Here is a 21,496-nt window from a genome sequence, read left to right as displayed (position 1 = left end):
TCTTGCTCAGCAATAGAGTAGCTAGGAAGAGTTAATTTTTACAATAAATGGGCGGTTGGCTTTTCCATCCCCCAAATGAAAGCATACTACAAATACATCAAATAGACCATTGAAATGGGGGAAGTCTGATAGATTGGCATGGATCAGAGGCAGGCTGGAAAATTCCCAAGGGAACACCAGTCAACTGGTCGAAGTAGTTGATTCAGGGGATGAGCAACCCCCACAATTAGAAGGAGGAGAGAACGAAAGAAAATCAAACCATGAGGAAGAAACAGAAGGAGAAATCAAACAATTTGGGCAGGCTAAAGAAGAAATAGAGCAATGTGAGGAAAGCCCGTTGCAAAATCCACTGCGAGAGGATGAATTGGCCCAGATTCTGGCCAACATGGGAGCATATACTCAACCTCCCAGCCCACTAAACCTCCACACTAAATAAGAGCCACAGGATCACTCAGTTCACGATAAGAGTGCATCTGAAGAGTTATGTGATGAGGAGGAAGAAGAAGAGAATCATTCTAGCCATGATGAAAGTGCATATGGAGAGAAAAATGATGAAGATGAAGAAGAGGAACAATTTGTTCCAACTCAAAATACAGCTGAAGAATTTGATGAGGAAGAGAGGGGAGAAGAAGAAATTACTCAGGAAATTGCAGAACAAGCTAGGGTTTCTACCCCCGAACAACCCAATCAGCAGAATAATGACGAAGTACTCCAGGAGAAAAATCAAGAAATTCTTCAAGAAGAAAGTCCAATCCCGAGTGTGCGAATGACTGTTCCTTCCAGTCAAATGGAGGAAATCAAAATATTACGAAAGTAACAACAAATACTGCTTAATGTAATTGTGCGACTTCGACAGCAAATCGGGATTCTGAAGATGAGGAAGAGAGAAAAAAGGATCTCAGTGGTGAAACCCCTTAGAAAAAAGGTCAAAAGGACTCAAGTCTAGCCTGCCATTCAAAATCAAAAGGAACAACATTCGGCTGTTACTCATGTCGAAATTCAAACAGATGACATAACATCCTGTGATAAGGAAATTCAGACATAGGCGTAGTCCTCTGAAGCAGTTCTAACCATAATTACGGAACGACGCAATAAGAAGATTCAAGTGAACCTTCCACCTACAACTATTATGTGGGATAGTGACCTAAGGACAGTAACCCTACGAGAGCATTTGATGCAAGCTCAACAAGAAATAGAAAGTCGTACAGAACAAACTGTCCCGCGAGAGAAGTATGAAGAATTACAATAGTAGCTAAGGAATGTCAATTTATCCGAAAGTTAGGTTTTCAAAGGATGGTGAAAGGAAGAAGAAAGAGTTGCAAAGGTAACTCATAAGCTAGACGTAGTTATCAAACAAATGGATACCTTATTCTCTTTATACATTGACATCCTAGCATGTAGAGCGCCTGCTAAGAATTATGCCTTATTTTTAATGGAAAGATATTTGCAATTAAAAATTAAGGCTGTCAAAGCAGGAGCCCCTATAAAAATTAACACATTTGATGATTTCATAAATTGTTGTAAGCACTATGGGGTAAAGGTTCGGAGATTATTATTAGAATTCGATTTGCATAACCTTGTGTTAGATCAAGAAACAAAGTAGAACCTTGGCCCTTTCATTGGGGATATTCAACTACAGGCATTTATTTCATTTTGAGTTAATCAAATAAAATGGCTTAAAGCCTATAATGCCCTCCAAAGACAAGAAAATGGATTAGATTTATGGGTAAGAGCTGAGCCTAGAAATCCATTGTAGTTATGGAAGAAACATGGAACCTCATGAGGACTCCAGGCATGATTGAAGCATTAGGACCCATTCATACAGCAATAAATCGGCAAGGGATAGAATCCTTCTTTACCATCAAAGACCTTGCCATTTCTGCTGCTAAATTTCGATATCAGATTTCTAATATGAATATCCAACATAGGGAACCATTTAATTATGAGAACTTTAAGTTAGCCGCTAATCGCTTGGGCCTCTATGGTGATCTTATCTTGAGGGCAAGGCCATCTTGGTTAGGTTATAGGTTCGGGAGTCCGGTCATTTGGCATCTCGCACTAGGATACCAAGCCTTATATGAAATGCCTGAGGGCCAGACAGGGCATATTTTTGAACACCTAGCTAGACATCATGGTTGTAGACCTCCTCATGAGATCCCATCTCCAGCCTACTCCCTCACCATCTTGCATGTCAACTACAATGATTTCATGAGGTCATGAAAAAGGGTAAGCAGGGGGGTGTGTTGGGCACTGGAGAAGTTATGTTATTTTTGTTTACCTTGTTATCTTTTCTTCAAGATTCACAACCTTTTCACATCATGAGCTAAGCATATGGTAGAAAATATGATAAAATCTAGAAGGTTTATATGGAATATGAAATGATTAATAATTACCATTTTTCTATGCATGAAGAGGAGAAAACAGAGGACTATCATCCCAAAGGAAAGAATGAGACTAAGTTAATTGCTGTCCCTTTCGCAGGGATCTGCGCTCAAACGAGGTGATCCAAATTGGAGTGTAACAACCGAAAAAAGGAAAAGGAGATCTCCAATCGGCACAAAAGAACAAGAAGATAACTGCAAGTTAACATCTTGACAAATTTCTCAGGATTCTTTGATCTTTAGGGATCGCTATCTTAACAATCTTCTGTATTGTTAATATCATTGTTTGGTTGTTATAAAAGGGGTAGCACTGTTAGATTGGGAGGAGAAGACTATTATTATTTTTATGAAATTTTCTTCGGTACTTGAACTTTGATCATCAAATTTATTTGAAGAGCGAATCCTTATAACTCTATTTCATATTTCAATATAAAAACCTGGTTGTTGTTCTATCATTGATTATGGAGTAGCCTGAAGCAGTGAGTCCCTGGAGGCTAAGGGCCTGTCCCTAGTGGATCACTTGCTCTTGTATCATATTTCTCATTCATGTGTGGTTTGATTTCTTTCTTTGACTCTGCTCAGTAATATGAAGAGCTTTACTATTTTAGATATCGACTCTGTTATACTTGATTAAATATCACTATTACTCACAACAAGAATGCTATGTTATCATTCTAACTCTGCATCGCATTAGTGTTCCCCCGACAAATCACATAGCATTGTTGTTCTTTACAGATTAATTGAGTTGTATGTTCTTGAATCAATACTATTGTATGCTTTACTCTTAAAATCATGAATGTTGTTTATTTGGAATTACTGCCTTGTTACCATTGTTGTTCTAAAACCATTGTCGTTCTGAAACAATTGTTGTTATTCTATAGCTATGATTCATGTGTACTGTATCGAGCTTTGATTGCTATTCCTTTTACTGATTAAGTGTGTTGCATGTTTAACTTGGGTAGCTGTACATTTTGATTTCAATTGTTGCTCTATACTTTATTTCTAAGAGTTTGTTGTTCCATTTCTGGTTGTTGTTCAAATCAGAAGCTGTTACTTAGTTCCCGTAGATTATAATTATTGTTGCATTCATAGGTTAAGGTGTTGTTGTTCAATATTATTCATAAAGATAGTTGATGTTCCATTTCTTGCTATACTGTCTAGTTCCCAGTTTGACTATCCTTCTTCTGAGTGCTTCTTTAATTGCATCAGTTTACAGAGGGAAGAGTTATTGTTATTGTACCATCGACTAATAAATTGTTGTAGCTTTCTTAACACATGATTTGAATTCCAGGTTTCTTTCCACAAATAGATTACATTTCAAGAATTCATTTACTCTTGTATTGAGAGCACTATACTACTAGCATTACTCTGACAATTGACCGCCTCAAACTGAGTACACTCTTTGAAATAACAAATCGTTCCTGGATTGAAAATTAATGTAGGGTAAATAAAGGTGAAAAAGACCCTTTTTACTACTTGACATTTACCCCACCTATGATAAAGAGATGTATTCCATCGTGTAGGCTTGCCGATAATGGAAGCACTACATTCTAGAGAAGGAGATGATCATCCACACACACCACAAACCCCGAGAAGTTGGCTATGGAACTAACCCAAACAGGGCCAACAAACACTTGGCGTTACATCTCCTTGGGTTACGGTTTTGGTTGTTTAGGGTTTTCTCATGTTTTTCAATAATAAATAGGCCCTTGAGCCTCATTGTAACACAATTTAGACGCATGTAGCCACCACATCTATTCTCAAAGATATGCTACAACTGCTCGAGCTAGTCTTATTTCCATTTTATTTGTAACCATATTTCATTAATTGGTATCAATGAAATGAAGTATTATTTCTAATGCATCTTTGTATTTATGGTTATATATGTAATTTGTTATGTTAGTGATTAAATTTGAATCACAAGGTGTCCAAGAAGACTAAGGAGTGCAAAAGATAACAAATATTGTTCGAGTTGTGAATTTGATTAGGAGTTGGATCATATCACTAATAAGCTAAGGCATGGCTCATGAATGTATAAAGTGAAGTTTCCCTTCAAATGCTTCAAGTGTGGAAGAGTTAGACATTTTTCATCCATGTGCCCTTACAAACAAAAGACAAAAATGGAAGGTGATTATAAGCTTAGAGGCAAAGATTAGAAACATGAAAAGAAGAGCATTTCTAAGAAGAAGGGGCTCTACTCAAAAGAAGATACCTCAACACTAGATTCAAATTGTGAAAATTCCTTAGAGGATGAGTTAAATGAGTGATTACTTATGGAATTTAGAGTAGACTCCAAGAAGCCATTGGAAGTAAAAGAAATTTAGTTCTTCTATTAGAATAAAACAAAAAACATGTGAAAATATAGAAGAAGAGAACAAGCATCTAAAGTAGGAGTTAATCAATGTAAAGAGGCATATGATCCTAGAGACAATAAACTAAGAAATTTTTTCCTTGAACGTCAAGCTATAAGAAGAAAAATGAAAGGAAGTAGTTCTTAATGATCTATTTCATGAATGGGAAGAAAACTATTAGATTCTCGAGGAGGAAATTTTCTCTTTGAGAATGGATCTTGAGAGAATTGAGACTGAGAAGGGTGTAAATGAAAAATTTTGCAGAGGTGACAAGGAAGATAGATCAGATTTTGAACAGTCAAAGATCTCTTGACAACAAAATATGTATGGGATATTCTAGAATGGAAGGATATCCTATGAGAGATGAAATTCAGATCCGCGGTATCTGAGGAACCTCAAAGCTATGCAAAGGTGCTTCAAGGAAGAATCAATGAAGATAAAAGAGTAGAAAACGAGAGAGGAACCCATTAGAGGAATAAGAATTCCAACTTCTCAAAGGACTCATACCAAATGAGGTTAAATCAATCATCAAGACAACTGAGCTACCTTCATGTACAAACTTGTGAACCTTCCAAATTCAGGTACTCTAATTTATTTTATGGTGATTGTTCTACATGTCATATATTTGGACATAAAGCTATTGATTGTACAAGAGTCTAGTTTTAATGAGATGGAAATTTCAGATACAATAAGTATCCAAATTTTATATATAAGAGCTCTCCTCCTAGAAAGAGGAATCCTTTCTCTTCTCTAATGGATGATGTTGAGTGCTTCAAATGTATTAATCTTAGGTACAAGGTGAGTGAATTCAGAAGAAGGTTTGAATATTCTTATAAATGCCAGACTGCTTGGCATCCATCATTTCCTAAGGATAAGAAGAATTAGATATGTAAGTGTAGAAAGAACATGGAATATGGGACTTATATGTTAGTACATAATGAAGAAAACAAATGGTATGTGGATAGTGGTTGTTCCAAGGATATGACTTGCGATAAGAGTAAATTTATGTCACTAAAAGAAAAGGAGAGAGGGAACAATATCACTTTTGGAAACAATGTTGCAACAAGAATTAGGGGTAAGGGTATAGTTAGCCTTGATGAAAAGACTAAAGCTATATATATGATTTATGTAGAGGGCCTGAAGCATAAATTTCTTAGTGTGAGTGAGATGTGCGATAATGACTATAATGGGATTCTTTGATCCAAATAGTGTGAGACCCGAAATGAAGAGAATAGAAAGTCAGTGGGAAAGGCAATCAGAACCCATAATAATATATTTGTTTGATGACTCCAGAGTAATTTTCTACTTGAGCAAGGAAAATCAAACCCGATTGTGGCATAAGAGACTTACTCATATGAACTTTGAAAATATGATAAAATTCAACAAGATAGGATCTCTAAGGGAATTTCCAAGACTTGTAAGGCCTGGTAATTCAATATAAAATTCTTGACAATTTGGTAAGAACGCAAGGACTCGTTTTAAGACAAAGTAGTTCTCAACATCTAAATGTCTCTACTTCATTCACACTGATATCTACAACCCAGCTCGAAAAAAAATCTAAAGGGTGGAAATGTATTTTATGTTACTTATTGATTATTAAACTAGAGCCACATGGATAATTCAATTGAAAGAAAAAATAAAAATTTCTTGAGAGTTTTAAGAAATTTAAATCTCACATAGAGAATGAAAAATATCTAATGATCAAATTCTTAGGAACAAACTGAGGTGGATAATATACTTCAAGATTATTTGAGGCTTATTTTGAAGATAATGGAATAAGGAGGCAATATTTTGTGGGAAAAAATCGTTAGCAGATGGAGTAGTAGAGAGAAAGGAAGGAAAAATTCAAGGGATGGCAAGAGCTATGATGGATGAAGCAGATGTACCACACACCTTTTGGGGAGAATTCACTCAAGAAACAATTTACCTAGAAAATAGAAGACAATTCAGGCCTAATAGTGATAAGACTCCCTATGAGTTATGGAAAGGAAGACATACATTAGTGAAACACTACAATTTGTTTGGGAGAAAATGGTTTTTCAAAAGAAATGATAAAAATCTTGGAAAGTTTGATTCTTGTGCTGATGAGGGGATATTCCTCAAGTACTCAGCCTGAAGTAAAGGATACAAATGCTTCAACAAAAGAACAAAGAGACTCAAATATTACATTGACATAGTAGTATATGAAATAGTACCATAATCTGAGTCTTCCAATGGAAACATGAACTCATATGCAGAATAAATCGTCGTGATCTATATGGTTCCTTAAAATGGTTTTATTTGTAGAAGATTTTGGTCTACGAGCCCAAAGAATAGAAACAATTTTAAAGTGGGGGTAGTAGATGATGTAAAAGGGACAAGAAAATATAAAAAGAGGGTAAATGAAAAACGTAATTCGCTCAACCCATTTTGTATGTGACCGTTCAATGAAAGAGTAATGATTAGGAAAACCATCATCTATCCCAAAGCCACCTCATCTCAGGGACATTTTGGTGAGGTAACTAGCACAGAAGATAAGTTGATGCTAGCCCCTCGAAGGCCAAAGTCAACCAATTGGATGTGGTTGATTAATGACCAAGATGAACTTAGGTCGTTGAACTCCACTCCTAACCCTGACCAATCACCCGGTTGGAGAGTGGGGACCATGCATGCCAGCAAGCATGGAAACACATCATTGATGTCAGTAGGTGAGTGCAATATTCACAAAGTTAACTACCTCTCCCTCTCACTTCTGGTCCAACCCCGTGGTACCATGTGTCCCCCTCTTGTTGTAAATAATACTGAGAGAGGGGGTTGAATTAGTATTATAGATCAATAATTTAATTTTCAAAACTTATTTGTATACACTACTTGAGCTTACTGAACTAGCATGTATATGCAACTATACTTAATGCAACCAGCGTATATGAAGAGATCTTTAGATTTACCCAAATTATCATGTATTGAACTTTGATCAGTATATCAGGAATTCATTAGAGAGTGTAGTAAATGTAGAATAAAACATCAAGCATAAGTAACACACAAGAACACCAAGATATAAGGTGGAAACCCAATGTGGGTAAAAGCCACCTGCTGATGTCATCTCTCTCTTCTTTTAATTATAAGAAAATTCGACTTACAATTTTTTTGTATTGGTGCAATCTTATACTAGTACGTAGGCTTCTAGCTGCAGAAGGCTACAACCGTCTCTCATTCTCCAGCTTCTATTGGAAGGGAGCTACAACCTCCTAGCTCTTGTAGTAGCTGATATGGTTACTAGTACGTAGGTGGTGACCTACAGAAGGCTACAACCTTCTCTTTCTATCATGGACCACATTCCATAAATTTTTAGACTGGGTCCATCAACAACATCATTCAATCATCAAATATATCTACATCAAGCAATCTCCTTTTGAACTGACCACAACCGAATCAATCAATCACTTTGACAACCCGTCAATCCGATCATTCAAAATGTTGCCACGAGGATACTATAACCAGAACCCAAGCCATAACCCAGAACACTACATCAGAAAACAGAAAAAAATTAAAACATATTTTATAAGGTATGCACTACTTCCATGTGTTGAACCTGTGTGCGTACGTGCTTCCCTCAAAGTGAACCAGTGTACAGATCTGTAAATCAAATTTATGATGTATACGCCACTTTGATATGCAGAACCAATGTGTATGCGCTCCTTTTCTAAAGTGAACCTGTGTATAGATCTATAAATGATGATTTGAATTTTACAACTATTCCAGACTTAGGTCATACCCATATCATCATATTTACAGACTACAACATGTGCGAGTTATTCAGATACATGATCAAACCACATAAAGATAATTCACTTCAACCCTTAAGATCCTAATACATCATTAGATCTTATCCTTCATCAAACGTTAAGGTTCATCCTTGGTTCAAATCGATCACAACACCATAAGCCAATAACCTACATATTAGATCTCACACTTCATCAGATATTCAATACTTGCACAACATGGCCTAATGATCTTCTCCTCCTTTTATAGTTTTAGGCCTTTCTCAATACCATGGACCAAATACCTAGGGTCAATACCTCGGACCAGATACCTTCGACCAATAACATGGATCAAAATACCATGGAGCAAATACTTCGAACCAAGAATTTATTTTTCCAAGGTATACGCATTTTTACTTCTGTGAAAGTGTGTATGTACATATACACGACTTGTATACAGTTAACATGCCTATATACATAGCTTGGTCAATGGTGAACCTACATATACATTTCTTTCATCATTTCGTGAAGATTGATCTATCATTCTTTGTTGTTTACTTGCTATACTGTGATCTTTCATTTGAGTGAGTTTCCTTCTAAATTGATTCCTTGAGGCTACCTTGCATTTCATCACATATGTAAACACTACTGTCATGCATTCTATCACATTTGACATCTTTTCTGTATATTCATCTGGTGACCATATACAAGTGATTTGTTCTGTTATAAGTGGGTTGCCATCAAGTACAACACATACATCATAATGCCAACAATCTCCACCTTTGGACTTGATGGCAACAACAACCACACCATGTCACTCTCCCCGTTTGACATCAACGGAAAAGGGTCATGCTCCCCCTGAGTGCATGGTGAATTCTCTGATATGGTGAAGTGTGATGATTGAGCTCCCATGATCGAGTGCATGCTTCTCCTCAGCAGAAGCAAACTCTGCAAAAGATGTTATAAAAGAAGAACATGACTCTATACATACATCACAAATGACCTTCCTATGACCAATGACTCATACATACATCCATCTCCTAACCAAGTGGGGATTAATTGCAGAAGTGTCCTCAGACACATAATTTTATTAATCAGAAAAACAATTACATAATTGATTTTGGATCACTACCTCTAATTATGGATCACTTATTAAATAACAAGTGTCCATTTACATGAAATGCTATTCAAACCAACTAGCTAACTAATCTCCTAAAATAGAGCCTAATATACGGCACATTTGGAGAGTAATATCTTGTTACAACAATATACTAATTTATAATTGTCTCCATTAAATAATTAATCATTCTAGAATAATAATTATTAATTTAATTTCTTAAATTAATAATTATTTTATTTTAATTTTATAACCTATGATAATAAATTATTTTTGGATCATATAACATTCCCCCCTATGATCCAAAGATACATTACAACAGATACCAAGTTCATCCCTGAACTTAGTAAATTTTATTCTGCCAAGCGGTTTCGTGAAAATGTCGGAGATCTGATCTTCGGAAGGACAATAAACTGGCTTTAGGACATCTTTGGCAATGAGAGATCTGATATGATGATACTTGGTGTCCACATGCTTTGTCTTTGAATGAAAAACTGGGTTCTTGGCAAGTTTGATGGCTGACTAGCTGTCAATGAATAATGATGTAGCTTCTGCCTGAGAAATGCCCAAGTCCTGCAAAATTTGGCGCAACCAAACAATTTCACATGCTGCTTCCCATGCTGAAATGTACTCTGCTTCTGCTGAAGAAGTGGCCACTGTAGCTTGTTTCTTACAACTCCAAGATACTGCTGCTAACCCCATATTCATTAAATAACTTGATGTTGATGATCGATCATCAATACTCCCAGCAAAGTCGGCATCAGAATATCCACCAAGTACAAAATTTTTAGTCTTTGTGTAAAGAAGACCAAAAGCTTTTGTTCCTTGGATATATCAAAGAACTCTTTTGGCTGCATTCTAGTGGCTGTCTCATGGTTCCTGCATAAAACGTGAAAGAATACTGACTGCATAAGATAGATCAGGACGAGTATTTCTCAAATAAATCAAGCTGCTAATCAACTGTCTGTAAGTTGTACTGTCCACCTTTTCCCCCCTTCAAATTTTGAAAGTTTCATGTTTTGCTCCATGGGGGTAAGAACGGGCTTGCAATCCTGCATGCCAAAACGCTGAAGAACCTCTGCTGCATACTTACTCTGAGAAATGAAAATATGATGTGGACGTTGGAAGACTTCAACTCCAAGATAGTAGTGAAGTAATCCCAAACCTGTCATCTTAAAACCTGCATGTAACTCCTTTTTTACCTGTGAAATATGATCATCATGATTGCCAGTGATGATCAAATCATCTACATACATAACAAGAATTACCAGATATTTTCCCTATTGTCGCACATACAAAGTATCATCAGATTCACTTCGTTGAAAACCAACTTTCTTAAGGTATTCATCCATCTTTGCATACCAAGCTCGGGGAGCTTGTTTTAATCCATATAAAGCCTTGATCAATTTGTAGACTTTATGTTCTTGTCCTTCAATTTCAAAATGTTATGAAACCAGCTCACAAAAAGATAGAAAAGAGAGATCCACGCCTTAGAATTCAGCCTCTTCGAGGGGGAAACCTCCTTTACATTACATAAATGAACAATTCTTGGATGATACAAATGACAAAACCTCCTTTCTATATATAGGAGTCTAAGGAGTCACAATATAATCTAGCCGACCTAACAATAATAATATAAAGCCACAAAAATAACAATAGAGGGATTCTATGGGGCACAGAAATAACAATATGGGGGTAATAGGGGCACAACAATATAAATAAGGGGTATAACTACAATAGTAATGGGGTAATCACTAGTATTATAGGGACCCAACATGCCCCTCTCCTTCAAAAAAGTGTTGTCCTCAAAGCTTGAGTAGTTCTAGATACTTCTGCATAAAATTCTCATCCTCCCATGTGGTATCTTCAGCGGATAAGTTCTTCCACTTGATAAGATACTCTGAAATTGATCGATTTCGTAGCTGTCGAGTTCTTGTTTCTATGACTGCTTCCGGTATAATTTTTCCTTCCTCGTCAAGTTCTGGCAATATTGTTTGAACTGGGAGCTTGTCGCCTATAACCTTCTTTAAACATGAAACATGGAAAACTGGGTGCAATCGAGAAGCTGCAGGAAGCTCCAATTTGTATGCCATAGTACCAATATTTTGCAACACCTTGTACGGACCATAATACTTTGGTGATAATTTATTATCCTTCTTAGCTTTCTTTAGGGACATTTGCTTATATGGTTGCAGTCGTAGGAATACCCAATCACCTACATCAAAACTTCTTTCACTGGGATGTTGATCTGCCTGTTGTTTCATTCTATTTTGTGCCAACACGAGGTTATCCTTTAAGAGTTGGAGGACTTGTTGTTAATGTTCGATGTGATGTTCCACTGCCTGAACCTTAGAATTTCTCTTAAATATGATGTGATGGATGGTGGTTGATACCCATAAAGTGCCATAAATGGGGTCATTTTTGTTGCTGTATGGAAGGAAGTGTTATACCACCATTCAGCCAGAGGCAACCATTTGACCCATTGTGTCTGTTTATCAGATACAAAGAAACAAAGATATCCTTCCAAACATTTGTTTACTATCTCAGTTTGCCCATCAGATTGAGGATGATAAGATGAGCTGTGAGCTAACTGAGTACCAAGACAAGAAAATAATTCTGTCCAAAAATTTCCCGTGAAAATGGGATCTCTATCACTTACAATAATCTTTGGGTTTCCATGTAGCTTTTGAACTGTTTCCATAAATGCAGTAGAAACTGTACTGGCTTTAAATGGATGTGATAATGCACAAAAGTGTGCATACTTGGTATGTCTGTCAACTACCACCATGATGACACTCTTTCCCTCAGACTTGGGTAAACCTGTGATAAAATCCATTGAAACCTCCTCCCAACGTTGGCTTGGAATGGATAAAGGTTGTAATAGACCTGGTGTCTTAATTGTTTCAACTTTATTTTGTTGGCAAACCAAAAATTCCGCCACAAACTTTTGAATATCTGATTTAAGGCCATCCCAAAAAAATTCCTTCTTAACCCTGTGGTAAGTTTTTAAAAATCCTGAGTGCCCTCCTAAGGGAGAAGTGTGCAATTCCATAAGAATCTTTTGTTTTAACTGGGAATTCTTACAGAGGTACAAGCGATCTTTGTACCATAACGAATCATTTTGCCAGCTAAATGTATCAGAAGTACTGGAATCTTGTTGTAGCTTTCGAATAAGTGCCCACACTTCTTTGTCATTCTTCCATTCCTCCCTTGCTTCGTTTATCCAATCTGGTTGGATAATAGAAATGGCACACAACAATGCTTCGACATCCTCATCCTTTCTTGAGAGTGCATCTGCCACCACATTTTGCTTACCTTTTTTGTAGATGATTTCAAAGTCATAACCCAACATCTTTGTGACCCACTTTTGTTGCTCTTCAGAGGATAATCTTTGTTCTAAAAAGTATTTAAGGCTATCATGATCCGTTTTGACCTTGAAGTTTCTTCCCATTAGGTAGGGTCGCCATTTCTTAAGTGCATGGAGTATTGCCAACATTTCCTTCTCATAAATAGCTTTGCTTAAAAACTTTCCCTTGATTGGACGACTTTCAAAAGCAATGGGTCTTTCATCTTGCATTAGAACAACACCAATTCCATTTCCTGAAGCATCACATTCCATAATAAAGATTTTTGTGAAGTCCGGTGTAGCTAAGACCGGTGCTTGGCACATTTCCTCTTTAAGATGTTCAAAGGCCTTTGTTGCTTCCGGAGTCCATGAAAATGAATCTTTCTTCAATAATGTTGTTAGAGGTGCTGCTATTCTCCCATAATTCTTAATGAACTTGTGATAATACCTTGTCAACCCAAGAAATCCTCGCAGCTGCTTTATGGATGTGGGGATTTTCCATTCCTTAATGGCTTTAATTTTGCTAGGGTCTACCTTAACTCCTTCATGAGATAAAATATGATCCAAATATTCCACCTCCTGTACTCCAAAGAAACATTTTGATCTTTTTGCATATAATTGTTTCTCCTCCAATAGTTGTAGCACCCTGTCAACATGTTCAACATGATCCTTCCAAGACTTGTTGTAGATTAGTATATCATCAAAAAATACTAACACAAATTTTCTAAGGAATGGTTTGAAAATTGAATTCATCAAACCTTGAAATGTTGAAGGTGCATTGGTAAGGCCAAAAGGCATGACCAAAAATTCATAATGACCCTCATGAGTTCTAAATGTCGTTTTCGGAGTGTCTTCAACCGTCATTCTGATTTGATGATATCCCGAACGAAGATCCAACTTGGTGAAGTAAATTGATCCATGCAATTCATCCAGTAATTCATCAATGACAGGAATGGGGAACTTATCTTTAACAGTGAGCTTGTTGAGCTCCCTATAATCTGGACACATGCGCCATGATCCATCCTTCTTGTGCACCAATACTACTGGAGCTGAGAAAGAACTTTGACTCGGTTGAATTATACCAGCCTCTAGCATTTCTGCAGCCATACGTTCAATTTCACTTTTTTGGACATAGGGATATCTGTATGGCCTGATGTTTGGAGGAACACTTCCTGGAATCAGATGAATAGCATGATCATGATCACGCATAGGTGGGAGACCTTTGGGAGTCTCAAATACCTTGGAATGATTGTCCAGGACTTTTTGGAGATCTGGAGAAATAGATTATTCCGATGTAGAAACATCTAGTGAACATAATTGTGCAATTACACCTCTTTGCTCCTTTTTTAGAAGCTTTGTCATGCCATTAGAGCTGATTATCCTTCCTGGTTTCCCTGCAATACCCCTTAATTCAACTTCCTTTCCTTCCATAGAAAATTTCATGAAAAGTTCTTGAAAATTAAAAGCTATTGTACCCAAGGATTGTAGCCATTGGACTCCTAGTACAACATCAGCACCTCCCATTGGAATGGAAAGCATTGGGCTAGTCAATACATATTCTCCCATGGATAGCTTGGTATTATGGCACTTTCCATAGCAATTTATTGTTCCTCCATTTGCAATCATCACTTGACACTCTGGTGCTAGATATAGGAAGCAATTCAATTCTTTTGCTACCCTACAATGAATAAAATTGTGGGTGCTTCCTGAATCAATCAACACTATTACCTTTTTCTTCTTGATTTGTCCTTCTATCTTGATGGTTTGAGGAGTGGTAATTCCCGCCAATGCATTACAAGATATGGTCGGATTTATTTGTTCTTCATCTACGCTTTGTTCCTGGAGTATATCCTCTTCTTTTGACCTTTCTTGCTCCTTTTCTTCTTCCTCTTCACAATCTATGTAGAATAATTTATTCTCAGCACACTTATGACCTTTTGTGTATTTGCTATCACAATTGTAACAAAGCCCTTTTGCTCTTTTTTCTTCCAATTGTTGTGGTGTCAACCTTGTAGGTTGTGGGAGACTATGGGAAACAACACTTCCGTCTTTATAGTTGTGAATGGTATGCTTCCTAGTTGCCATAATTTTGCTTTCCATTTTTCTTGCTAACCTGAATGCCTTCTCTAATGAATCAGGTTCCCAAAGGCGAACATCATGTTGGATATTATCCTTTAAAGACCCTATGAACACATCAATCCTATGCTCCTCTGGAATATCTTTTACCCTTATGTTCAATTTTTGGAACTCCTCAATGTGCTCCATTACTGAACCCTTTTGTTTGAGACTTATCAATTGGCTAAAAAAAGTGTTGCTTTTTGTATCTTCATAATGTGCTATCAATTCTTCTGTAAAAATTGCCCAAGTGATAATTTTTTTACGAGAGAAAAGCCATTGATACCATACAAACTGATTTGGTTCCAAATATACAGTTGCCATACGTACCTTTTGTGTGTTTTGCACATTATTGAGATCGAAAAACTGCTCGATCCAACATTAGCATCTATGGAATCATGATTAACATTACTTTTCTTCACATCATGAGTTTCCTTTACAACCTTTTCACCATTAGTATGTATTTCTTGTAGAAAATTTGTCAAACCTGTCTTCAAATCTGCCATGTCTGTCTTCAAATCTGTCTTCAAATCTGCCATGTCTCTCTTCAAATCTATCTTCGAATCATCCATCTTAGCTTCCATGCCCTTTATCTTAGATTCCACGCCACTTATCTTAGCTTCTGTTAGCTTTTGTGAGCATGACATTTGTTGCACTTGTTCTTGTAATTTTGATATATCATGTAGCATTTCTTCTTCTTCTTCATGAGTCATGCTAGAGCTTTCAGGTTCCTTACTAGGTATTTTCATTTTCTTTCCTGACCTGGAATTGGCAGTATTTGACATCAATGTACGAGACAATGAACCTCTCATCTGCTCATTGTCTCGTCATCATGACCTTTGATACATTGATGTCAAATACTGCCAATTCCACTGTCGTGCCGCCAATATGTTCAAGAGAAGTTGACCTCTGCAAAGAAACAACCTCCCTCTGATAGCTCGCACAATCTTGATTCACAACATTATCTCTCTGTCTCGTGTCGATGATGTGGGAAACATTATGGCCCACCTTCGATCAAGGTCACTTCCTGTCGACTTCAGCTCATTATCCAGGAAGCTAATCTAGAGACTCCCTTCCGGTGCCTTGGAGCCTGCATGCCTCAATGGTAGGTTCTTCATGTTTGACGTGAGGTTTTCATCATTGGCCTCCGATCGAATGATTCTACGGGTGTTCGACGTCAGATCACTAATTCGCACGGCGTAGATTGTACCTGTAGTACCTTAAGGGCCATTGTCATTATTGGTGGTACCTTTCGCGTCTGTTAACAGTTTTCAATATTGATTGGTAATCAGACGATGTTCATGCATGTTTGACTTCAGCTCATATATTCGCATGCTTGAACTCGTACTTTTGTTCGGGTCGAGATGGAGTGCAAGACCCTGGATTGTGTCTGTTGTAATCCAGGCGTGATTCTTGATACATGACTCATTCACTGGATGGCTGCGACCATACCTGAGTCGATTCATTGATCCTAACCAGATGGCTGCGTCCATACTATGGATCTAGATTATTATGTACTCTCTTATGGATGGCTGCGACCATACCACATACATCATGTACTTGAGCTATCAGTTGTATCTCTCAATGCAGATTCTCGGCGGCAGCTACATGTGTTCTTGTAAATCATTTCACCCCTCTCTCTCTCTCGGGCCTCATACTTTAGGGGGCATCTGTTACACAGTAATTTGTCACCATTGGTCACCGTCCCTGTTACCCCTGTTTCTGTATGTTGGAGGATGCATTCCGGGACCTGTGCGCAGTGACATAACCTAAAAACACTTGCATTATGTTCCCCTGAGTATGTACTTCATGTTCCCTGAAGACACCTTCTGCAAAATATCCCTGAAAAGTGCCCTTTTTCCATTAGCGCGGGTCCACAATGTTTTACTCGCGCCAATCACTGAGATCCTCAAAAGAGGGTGCGACCATTGGCGCTCTGTCTTAGAAAAACACCCGCGCCAACCAAGTTTGGTAATGATTTTTGACAAACGCGTACCCAGATGTTTTTTCCCTTCAGATCACGAAGTCTTTTGAGGATAAAGTTTATCTGATAGAGGTCGAGAGTCATCATCTATCCTTGACATCTATCCACAGCGGCTTTTCGGAGATAATGCCAATCCACAATGAGTGTCCTGATGCATTGTATCTTCCTCCCTTTTCCATCTATAAAAGTCTGTCCTCATGCATTTGACAAGCTAGTTTTTCAGTAATGCTAGTGGTGATAACGCTTGTCTTGAGTGATAGTAAGAGTCTTGAAGCATAGGAAGGTTATGCTGCTGGAAGTCTGAGAGAGAGAAGGTCTATTGCAAGACATATATAGCTGCTCGCCTAGCCAGAGGAGAGGTTCAACGTCAGAACCTTGGTTGTATCTTTCTCTGTTCATTATTCATTAATAAACGACTACTATTATGGTTCCGATCTTACTGTTCATTATGATAATGTTTGATCTATTTCCTTTCTGACTGAAATATAGTTGTATTTTAGTGAATTTTATGCTTGTTCTCGTTTCGTTCTTTGCATGTGCAATTATCCATATGCGGGGATCGCAAGGATTGTGACCTGCCGGAGCAAGGGAACGGGAGTATCAACTCTTCTTCGACATTAGCGTTGGACTCCAGGTTGGTTCTCGTAATCCACTTTCAGTATGCAACTAGGAACTTGCATAGTAGCGTGAATTGATTGTTGCTAGACCCATTTTGGGCTAGTGGGATCGCCTCTGTCCGCAGAGGGGATTTACCTCTCCAACACTCGTGATCTCTCTAATAGCTTCGTCCACAGGTAGGACTCAATTAAGTGGATCAAAATAAGGAGCGGTTATGGGAGGGGCAGTGGTACTGTTGGCCAAAACCAATGTGATAGGAGATTCAGACGCAATTTGAATGGCTTCACAGGCCAATTCATCTGGTGACATCGACATTTTTTCTCCGTATGTGTCAATGTTTGAAGGAGCTGGTAGGATCCATGGATCGGTCTATTCATGAGGAAAAGATGAAAGCATGTTGACCGATTGTGAAACCTTGGGTGACTGAAGAGGAAAAAATCCCATGAGGGAAGAAGCCTTCAGTAGACAGGTACCTAAACTGACATAAGAGTCAGTTCCACCTCCTACTAGGGGTATGGAGCCACTTGGTAATGGTGAATAATCAAGGGTGCAGAAAGAAAACTGATCTACAGTAACAACCTTTCCATCCAATGGGAATTGGATGATGCGAAAGATAGTAGATACGACGACCATCATGGCATATGTCCAACTGCGACCCAGCAAGAGATTATAGTCGAGTTTTCTGTCTACGACTTCTATGTCCACCGTTACGATTTTCCCGGACAAAGTGACGGGGAAACTGGCTAGGTATCCTTTTGGGATAAAGGTGTGGTCGTTGAAAGCTTTCAAGGAGTTCGATGGTAGGGTTAGGGTTGGAGAACCCAGGGTGAGCCAACATGAAGCCGAATGGACGCAGGTAGAAGCACCTTCGTCGATGACAGTTCTGTGTATACCTTTACCTTTCGAAGTGATATGCACCTAGAATGCAAGCTGGCGAGAAAGGGGAGGTTTACACTTGTGCATGTCGAAAATAGCAAGAATCCTTTGGGTCGATACCACCAATAGCCAAAAGCGAAGCTTTCTGTTGTGTTGGGCATGTTTGTAATACTTCGAGCGCCGACATAGCTGACGGTGCTTGCGCTAAATCCTCTACGATGTTGTAGTGTTGGGTGGCACGAGAAGATGTATTGTGCGTTGTGCATCGAAGTGCCCCTTTTGGGGGTCGAATTACAAGGTCTGCAATCGGCCTTTCGATCTACAGATTGTTGGGTAGCGGTGGGTTTGGATTGGAGGATGGTTCTGCTGCATGAGCGACAGAAGCTCCATAAGGTTTGGCTCTTGTGGCAAGATCTATCATTTCAAATGTGTAAATGGTAGAAGATCCTTCACCAGTTGAAGGATGTTGCAAACCATCGTTTGCACTTGGCGTGGGTTGCTGTTGGTTGGCAATAATATTTTGCTGCTGTTGAGTGGGAAAAGGATTCCTAAGGACAGCGGGGGTCTTACTAGTATCCCTTTTGGCAAGGTAATCTATGCATTCCTAAAGCTGCGGACAACGCCAGGTTTTGTGGTCTTCAACACAGAGTTTGTAAGGAAATCTGGCAGGTGTGTCCTTTTCATTAGCAGTAGGTGCAGCAGCCTTCTGTTTTGGGTTAGGCTGCTTTGTTGACTGCTCCTCAGAAGGAGCGGTCTTTTTCTTATTCTTCTTTTTCTTACCACTGGGATTTTGTGTAGACTACATAGAGTTTATCATAGTGGCAGGAAGAGTAGTCATATCGGTAGAGGGGTCCACTGCCATCTTGGTAATGGAACCACTGAGTTGTTTTATAGCAGCCCCAGAGGTTGCATCGAAAATCCCGTCGGCGTGCACTCCGGGGTGCTGAGTGGTGGAAGCATTGGGGTTACCAGGAGCATGGGGGATTATGTCATAAAGAGTGCCAGAATGTGAATAAATCAAATCTAAGTGTTGGGCACGATGTATGGATTGGTCTTCTGTGACCGCACCACCTAGAGTGACATCTCTAGCGATTTGTGGGAGTAAGGACTTACAGAACCAGTCCGTTAAGAGAAAATCAGGGATGGGAGCTTTGACTAACCTCCGCCTATGTCTCCATTCATGAATATGATTGGAGATGTGGGTGGCGGTATCCTGATGAAATGAAGTAAGGAGCTCTGTCCTAGTCTCATAGCGGATAGGTAACTGAAAGTGCTTTAGGAACTCCATCGCTAAAGCGTCAAAGGTATTTACTGACGCACGTGGTAACTCAATATACCATTTCGTGGCATTGCCAGTGAGGGTGCGGGGAAAAAGACGTAACCGGACACTATCATCCACCATAGAGTTAGAAACACACCAGAGATGGTAGGTGGTGATATGGGTTCCCGGATCCTCCCCTTGTTTTCCATTTAACTTTGGAATATCCATTGGTATTTTATGCGGGATCGGTGACCATTATAAGTTGTGGTATATGGGGTCGTTTGTCAACTTGTATAAGTCAGGAATACCCAATGTTGCCAAAAAAGGCAGAGAGTTAGGTGCCCCCGACTCGGACCATGGTGATGATAGATGACCTGAGGAGCTCTATGCTCCTCCCATCATTTGGTTCCCCATAGTGTACATGGGTTGCATGATGTAGCAGTTGCTTTGCGGTATGGTGTTGTAGAGTGGATTTCCATGAGGATTTCGATACTGGGGTATGAAGTTGCCCCTAGTATAAGCGGTGCCCCTTTGACTCATTTGAGTCTATGAGTAGGGTGCCCCCATGGATTGGTTTGGAACCCCATGTGGATTCTCGACCGACACAGAACTAACCATTTGGCTTAGATTGATAGAGGGAACACACATGTCAATTAGCGATTGTCCATGCATGCCTGAGAATGGAGGGGAAATTGTGACATTCCCTATCGGCATGTGCATATTGGGAATCCACCTAGATATCTGAATCTGGGGGTTGGAACTGTACATTGGCGGCCAACCATATTGTTGGTAAACGGGAACTGCGCCCACAGTGCTGCATTGAGCGTTATATGGAGCATTATATGTGGCACTTGTCGAAGGTATGCATTGTGGCACCATAGGAGTGGAACCTGGCATCTGCTGGGTTCCACTTATAGAGGGTGTCATCTGAGTTGTCATACCTGGGACAAACGGGATATCGGGATTCCACATTATCGGTGTTGTGACGATTGTCGATTGGGGAAGTGGTAGAGGACTAACAGTGTCTCTATAATTCCACAACCCATGAGTCGTCGACTGGATAGATGGGAAAGTTCCACCTACTGAAGAAGGAAGTACAAGTACCACGGGAACCATGATAGGGTCCGACGGATTTGTGAGCAGAGTGTTAAAGTGAGGAAGAAATCCTTCTGTGAAGAAATCCTCTGGCAAAATTGAATCTTCGACTATCCACAAAGATCCCGTGTGAGATTTAGGAGACTGATTCCTCGAAGATGAGGAATTCGAGTCAGTGGAACTCCGTGGATCTTCCACAATGAGTGGAGGAAGTCCTAACAATCATTTGGAGTGATGATGAGGGCCGGATGTAGCCACGGTGATCATTAAGTTTTATCAAATAAATTTTAATCTGATATTCTTTAAACTCTCAAAAATGATAGCACTCAGGTACCTAAAAATTAAAAAATACACTAAATATATCAATCAACAAACAGAGAGAAGGTACCTTGTTTGATAAGCACCGATCACTAGAGATGAAATCCAGTATCTCAATGAATAACAGAGAAGGATGGCCAAATGTGCAGTTACGGTTACTTTAGAGCTTCGCCCGAACCTCGGATTGAGGGGCCAAGTACTCTTGTGAAGACGAGCACCCTCCCAAAAACTGAAGACAAAGTAGATCCGTCTGTGTTAGGTACTAGGACAGCCCATCCCAGTCACCTTGTGTAT

The sequence above is a fragment of the Pinus tabuliformis genome, chromosome 8 (assembly GCF_031772625.1).
Source record: "Pinus tabuliformis cultivar Carrire ecotype Pingquan chromosome 8, CPIR1, whole genome shotgun sequence".
Taxonomy (NCBI): Eukaryota; Viridiplantae; Streptophyta; class Pinopsida; order Pinales; family Pinaceae; genus Pinus; species Pinus tabuliformis.
This window is presented reverse-complemented; position numbering follows the sequence as displayed.